The sequence below is a fragment of the Triticum aestivum genome, chromosome 1D (genome assembly GCF_018294505.1).
Source record: "Triticum aestivum cultivar Chinese Spring chromosome 1D, IWGSC CS RefSeq v2.1, whole genome shotgun sequence".
Classification (NCBI taxonomy): Eukaryota; Viridiplantae; Streptophyta; class Magnoliopsida; order Poales; family Poaceae; genus Triticum; species Triticum aestivum.
The window spans coordinates 107,371,341-107,379,092 of NC_057796.1; the positions used below are offsets into that span (position 1 = coordinate 107,371,341).

Here is a 7,752-nt window from a genome sequence, read left to right on the forward strand (position 1 = left end):
GGGGTGAAGTTTAGAGGGTGGTGACGCTTCATGTTTGAAGCCATGTCAACTGAACAAGGCCAATGTTCTAATGAAATTCGAGATTTAATCGTCATAGACAGAAACTTGAAGGAAGTGATTGTCTTATTGTCTTGATCTAGCATCATGGAAAACGAATAATCTTGAGTTGGTTTTCCGGGCTCCGGTCTTTCTCGAGTACGTCCACAACAAAGTTTGCCGGGCGGTAAAGGTTTTTCTTTCTTTCTCAAGTCATTACGCGATTACGCCTCTAAAACATGTAAAAGTAGAAGATCTCCACAACAAAGCACAGGGTGTCTTGTAATTTTTATGTAAGTAGTCTCTCCCACTACGCGTTGATTTCTATCTAGATAAAGCTTCTCCCACATTAAGACACATCGTCATACATGTCGATGCCATTAGTTTTAGATTTCTTGTAGGGATGCAGAAACACAGTTCAAGCAAGTATAGAACACACGCACGAGACATGACATTATCATGGAGGCCGAATAATCTAGCTACTCCGTCTTGGAGGAACCAATGACTGCAATCTGAGCTTCAATGCAGCACTTTGTCTTCACGAGATAACCTTTTGAGGAGTCCTTGAAGTCTTCCAGCATATGAACTTCTCCCATCCCCATGTCGAGGCGCGATTGTTGAACTGCAACCTGCCTAAAACCCCCCAACCCCCCCAAAAAAAATGTTAATCAGGAAATATGATGATAAAAAATTGTTTTAGTATCTCAAATCTGGTCTATTGCGTGAAATTTCTGCTAAAGGGCAAACCTGATAATTTCATGTGCTTGCCAGTTTCCTGGTCTTTGATGCTTATGCTAACGTCTGCCAGGATCGCCGAGTCCTTATGGAATGTATCCGGCACCTTCGTGCTCAGGTACAGGGAGAGGTAGTTCCCATTCTTATCGGAACCAGATGGATAGAGAGCGATGGACCTGAAAATTGGAGAACACCACACGGTGTAATTCATCACTGATAAGTCGAACTCCAGCGTCTTTATTTTTTATTTTATTTTAAAAAGAAATATGGTAGCCTCTCTGTTCAAATGAAATTCAGACAATTCTGTATAAACCCAATAATTAAGAATTAATATTATTGGTCAAGTTACCATTTGTGTCCACAGAGCTCAAACTCTGGGGAGGTGCTCGGGTTCTTCAACACAAAGAAATCACCAATGTTCCAGGTGTAGACTTGCGGGTCACTGCAGATGTTGCTAGTCTTCTGAACAAACAGCGTCTCTGACATGCCGTTACTTTCAACAGCGACAACTTTGATGAACTCGATACCGAAAACACAGCTGTCTTTGACAAGGAATCCAGAGGACTGCTCCTTAAGCGTCGCGAGGGGGATCATGCATGAGATCCCAGAGTCTGCTTGCAGCCTGAAAATTGTGGCTCACTGCAAACATAATATTCAGATGTAAGGCAATAAACAAAGAAATGATGCTTCTCTCTCTATATCTCTCTCTGTTTCATAACTGTTGTATTCCTCTTGTGAAATAAGTATCAGCCGACTAGTTGTGAACCTTAAAGAACTACTCCATGGAGCTAACGTACCTTGATGCTCTTCATGGTGCTTTCCATATGACTGGTCATATATCAGGAACTTGAAAGTTGCCTCCGCGATCAAATGGGATCTCTCAGATACTGTTTGAGCCAGCACAAGCTTAAGAGAAACATATTCATTTTTGTCGCCACTCTTTCTGTCCCTTGGGTTCAGCATCAGGTACCTGCAAATCAAGTCAAGAGAAAGGAAGGGATAGCAAAAAAGTGAGAATGCATTTTGTTCATGATTGGATGCATCAAGCAACTGTACCAGTTAAGCCCCCTGATCTGAAACACACTGGAGTTGGTCCATCCTTCACCCTTATCAAGAAGTGAGGAGAAACTATCGATCCTCCATGTGAAGAACCTGTTGAGTTCCTGGCTCTGTCCCTGGTTTGACAGGCCTGCAAAGCAACAATTCGTGCATCAGTAACAGCATGAAAAGATCACAATATATAGCAGCTCAAATTACAACAGCAGACCATGCGACGGAGAAGACTCATGATTGATCCGTTAAATTAGTGCAGTCTTGTCAATTAGTGTGAAGTACTGTTTGCTATTCTCGCTCTCTACACAAGAATTTAGTGTTCTTGTGAACTATATATTGATTTGTAGAATGATAAAACTCACTGTGCCAGAATTACTCAGCAAAAGGGGCGAACTTTTTTTGTTTTGCTGCTAGGGGGCGAGCGTTATGCTAGCTTCTTTCTTCCCAGGGACTTCGGACAGAGGCAAACATAGAACTTGGACTTACGCAAACCGATTCAAGAAAAAATAGGAACTAGTTGTACCCCCACCCCATATCACATTTGACTCTAAGTATTGAAGAAAAATGTACTACTGTATATGTTACCGGGAATTTCTTACATCTGTATGATGGTTACATTAGCCAAACAGGAGGTGCAAGAAAAAGATGAACATCTGGTTTTTATCACGGCAAAATACATTCCGTTTGTCTTTCAGTAAAATAATAATTCAACTCTTATCTGATTTTTGTCAACAGTCTGAACCTTGTTTATAAGCTGAACAATCTAGACTAGTTCTACTTCAAGCAAGAAGCAAAAAAAAAAAAAAGATATCCTTACAGCCATGAGAAACAACAATGCTTGCATCAGTATGATGGCATCAATGATTGCAATGTATAGCAGCTCAAATTATTATCACACGAGTGGCCAAGTAAGAAGCACAAAATAAACCCTTACATGAACCAATAACACAGTTGAAAAATAATAAGGCTCCCGGACCGGATGGATTTCCGGTGGAGTTCTACAAGAAGTGCTGGCATATTATTAAGGGGGATTTGCTACCTATGTTTCATGATCTGTTCTCTAGACAGCTTCAATTATTTCACTTGAATTTTGGAACTATCACACTGCTTCCTAAGAAGACGGATGCTGTGAGAATTGAGCAGTTCAGGCCAATCTGCCTTCTCAATGTTAGTTTTAAAATATTCACCAAGGTCGGGACTAATAGGCTCACACAGATTGCGCATTCTGTGGTGCAGCACTCCCAAACTGCTTTCATGCCGGACAGAAACATCCTTGAAGGGGTGGTCGTCCTTCATGAAACGCTCCATGAAATCCATTCCAAGAAGTTAGATGGTGTCATTTTTAAGGTGGATTTCGAGAAAGCGTACGATAAGGTCAAATGGCCATTTCTCCAACAAGCATTGCGTATGAAAGGTTTTGATGAAGCCTGGCGACGCCAGGTCGAATCATTTACGCAAAAAGGGAGTGTGGGAATTAAAGTGAATGACGATATTGGTCATTACTTCCAGACACATAAAGGCTTAAGACAAGGAGATCCGATGTCCCCTATCCTGTTTAACATTGTGGTTGATATGTTAGCCATCTTGATAGGAAGGGCTAAGGAGAATGGTCAAGTGGGTGGCTTGGTACCTCATCTGGTTGATGGAGGTGTATCCATCCTTCAGTACGCTGATGATACAATCATCTTTATGGAGCATGACCTGGCCAAGGCGAGAAATATGAAGCTGGTGTTATGCCTTTTCGAACAATTGACCGGGTTAAAGATTAACTTTCATAAGAGCGAGCTGTTCTGCTTTGGTAGAGCCAAAGACGAACAGGAGGCTTATAGGCAATTGTTTGGGTGCGACTTGGGGGATTTACCTTTCTCTTACCTAGGTATTCCAATCCACCATCGAAAGCTGACCAATAGAGAATGGAAGTGCATCGAAGACCGGTTTGAGAAGAAACTGAGTTGCTGGAAGGGCAAGCTCATGTCATATGGAGGCCGATTAATTCTGATTAATTCGGTGCTCACGAGTATGCCTATGTTTCTCTTATCGTTCTTTCAAGTCCCAGTTGGTGTTAGGAAAAGACTGGACTTTTATCGATCGCGTTTCTTTTGGCAGGGTGATGAGCTAAAAAGAAAGTACAGACTTGCAAAATGGGATATCATCTGTAGACCGAAAGATCAAGGGGGTCTTGGTATTGAGAATCTTGAAGTTAAGAACAGATGCCTTCTTAGCAAGTGGCTGTGGAAGCTTTCTTTTGAGACTGATGCTATGTGGGCCCAAATCCTTCGCAGCAAGTACCTACAGACAAAATCCTTGTCCCAGGTCACAGTAAGGCCAACTGACTCGCCTTTCTGGAGAGGCCTGATGAAAGTCAAACAATCTATGTTTAATAGGACAAAGGTTGTTATTGGCAACGGCGCTAGTACACGATTCTGGGAGGATACTTGGCTTGGCGAGACACCCTTGGCCATTCAATATCCGTCTTTATATCGCATTGTTCAACGACGTGAGGTATTCGTTGCTACGGTGTTTCAATCCATCCCCCTTAATATTCAATTCAGACGGTCGTTAGTGGGCAATCGTTGGGAAGATTGGCTCCGTCTAGTTCGGAGACTAATGGATGTCCATCTTTCTCAACAACCCGATGAATTACGCTGGAAACTGACTAGGTCTGGAGTATTCACGGTGAAATCAATGTATATTGATGTAATTAATTCGAGCTCCATTCCTACCTCCAAGCATGTTTGGGCTGTCAAAGTTCCTTTGAAAATAAAAGTGTTTATGTGGTTTGTCCATAAACAGGTTATTTTAACCAAAGGATAACTTGATTAAGCGTAATTGGACAGGACCTACGAGGTGTAGCTTCTGTGATCGGGACGAGACGATCAAACATCTCTTTTTTGATTGCCCGTTTGCCAGAGTACTTTGGCGGACGGTCCACATTGCTTTTAATATTACTCCACCGAATTCTGTCACTACGTTATTTGGGACATGGCTCACCGGGATTGAGCCTGAATTAGCGAGACATATTCGTGTTGGAGTTTGCGCTTTGTTGTGGACTATCTGGACTTGCAGAAATGATTTGGTCTTTAACAGAATATCACGTATTCACTTTTTGCAGGTTATTTTCCGAGCCACGGCCGTGATCCGTTCATGGTCGCTACTCACTCCGATGGAGGCCAGGGAGCATTTGGTTACTGGATCTATCCGCTGGGAGATGGTAGCTCGGGATATCTTCAACCGGTTTGGATGGCGGTCATCTAATAGGATAGGCAATTAGTTTACCTATCTATCTTTAGTCAGCCGGTTGTGGCGTCTTATCTTGGCTAGTCTCTGTGCCCAGCCTCTTTAGCTCTGTGTGAGCTGTCTTTTTATTTCTTTTCAGTCAGAGACTTTGGAACCTTGTTGGAACCTTTTATTTCGTTAATAAGATGGCCGTATGCATCATTCTGATGCAGAGGCCGGGGAGATCCCCCTTTTCGAAAAAGAAAAAAAATGAACCAATAACACACGAATTGTCAGTAGCTCTTGTCCCGTTGGATTTCAGACTCTGCCCATGGTTTGAACTGCCTGAAACGACAACAATCCTTGCATTAGTAATAGGATCAAGAAAAAAAATACTACTCCTGTTACTGGGAATTTCTTAGCATCCTTATGATGGTTACTTTAGCCAAACAGGTGGTGCAAGAAAAGGATGAATAATGCATTTGGTTTGCCTTTGAGTAAAATAATTCAACTCTTATCTGATTTTTGTAAACAATCTGAATTTTGTTTATTAGATGAACATGAGGGAGCGGGAGCTATGTGCACCGGGCTGCCCTTTTCCGAACCTTGTTTATAGGATGAACCATCTAGACTAATTCAAATTCAAGTAAGAAGCGAAAAAGGAAATCCTTACAGCCACCAGAAACAACAATGCTTGCATCAGTATGACGGCATCAATTGATCACAATATATAGCAGCTCAAATCATTATCACACGAGTGGCTGAGTAAGAAGCACAAAATAAACCCTTACATGAACCAGTAACACACGAGTTGTCACTAGCTCTTGCCTCGTTGGTTTTCAGATTCTGCCCGTGGTTTGAGCTGCCTGAAAATAGCATCAGAGGATCCCAATAGATTAGTGCAGGCTCAAATAGCATCAGAGGATCACAATAGCATCAGAGCATCAGTAATACATTTCGGTTTGTTTTTCAGTAAAATAATTCATGAATTATTATCACAGGTTGCTCAGCAAATAAAGAAGCAAAATGAAGCTAGCTCGAAAGAAATCCTTACTGCTGGAGCCAGTCACACAGGAGTTGCCCATAGCTCTTGCAATTCGTCTCTCCAGGAATCCTCTGCAACCATAAATCAACAATATATACTCTCCATTAAGAACATATGGAGTTGAGTACATTAGAAACATATGAACATGATAATCTCCAAAGGCAGTGCAGATCTCAACCAAATATCTACCGAAAACAGGAAATGAAGATCAAGAGCTCCACGAAACGTAGAAAATTGTAGGGAAGAAAATAGCACGTAGCCAAGAACTTGCTTCAGAAAATCACCACCCATTAGCAAGAAAGCCTTCCAAAAAAAGATGGCAAGTTCGTCCCTTTACTTTTCTTCTCCAAACCTCACAGTATAAAATTAGATCTGTGCACATTAGAGACAAAAGAACATGATAATCTTCGAAGGCAGTGAAGGTATCGACTAAAATAATTGTTGGTGAACAAGAAATGCAAGATCAAGAGCTCCACCAACGAGGCGGGCTGAAAAGAAAAGGAGCGGCTCAATCATGATCTGTAGAAAAACCCGGTGAAGAAACACAGGAGCTTGCGTTGGAAAACCCCAAAAAAACAGAGTCCCCCCTTTCCTTTTCGTCTCCCCAGCTCACCAGTGTCGCAAAATCGCACCAGTGTCGCACAATCGCACCAGTGTCGCACCAGAATCGAAGAGACTAAAGAGGTGGGGGTCGGGATCGGGGGCGAAGCTTATTACCTCGCAGAGGCGGTGCCTTCGTCGGCCTGAGCAGCACAAGGAGGGTTTTATGGAGGTGGATGGGGCTCGAGCGCTCACTGGGTTCGATTGGGCGGAGCCCATCGGGCAGTTCAATAATGCTACGCTTACAGAGAATATACAAGAGAAGAAGGCTACAATAATGCTAGACATACAAAGAATTTAGAGTGAATACCGGTTTTTACCCCCTATTTTGACATTTTTTACACTAATTACCCATTTAGCTAGATTTCATCCGTTTTACCCTATTTAATAAAAATGTTGCCAAAGTTTACCCTGTTTAAAATTTTATAAGCATTCTGACCGGTCGGTCACAATTGTTAGTAAAACTTGCGGTTCTCCCCGTCAACCCTCCAGGACCACACCCCCCCGGACTTGACGAGGAATTCATTCTCGCGAACAAACACACCCCCTACACACACCTAGGATAGGAAAGAGATAAATGAAAGAAAAAGAAGATAGAAATGAATTGATAGAGTCAGATGATGTCACTAGCTTCAATGAAAGGACTAACGAGAACTTTGAAAGTTCTTCCTATCCCCGGAGACCGGACTCGTAGGGGGTAAGATTCGTTGTTTTCGGGGAGCTGGGCAGAAGGAAAAGAGGCTCCTAGCTAAAGTTGTCTCGGCTGAAGGTCAGAAAGAAAGCAATCGCCAGTGCTCTCAGTTCCAGCAACGAGTCTTTTCTCTCCAACTGGCATTGCCACGTTAGTGGTATTTCCTAGCTATTTTTCTCACTGCTGAACCGGGCCGTGCAGCTTCTCCCGACCGGCTCAGCTTGATGGAGGTCGCTCGCGTCATGTCCAACGCACAACGCACAAGTTGGACACGCGCCACGCTCGCCTCCTGTGGCTTCTCGTTTGCGTTGCTCGCCCCCTAATCAAACATGCAAACAATTTCGGTAAGCATCAAATTCCTCTAGCATGTTCATGA

The 7,752-nt window shown here is 42.8% G+C and overlaps 1 pseudogene; it reads right to left on the bottom strand.

Moving 5' to 3' along the window:
- Positions 1–295: 295 nt before the first annotated feature.
- LOC123180609 (MATH domain and coiled-coil domain-containing protein At3g58210-like) lies at positions 296–6,931 on the bottom strand (annotated as a pseudogene).
- Between the last annotated feature and the right edge of the window lie 821 nt (positions 6,932–7,752).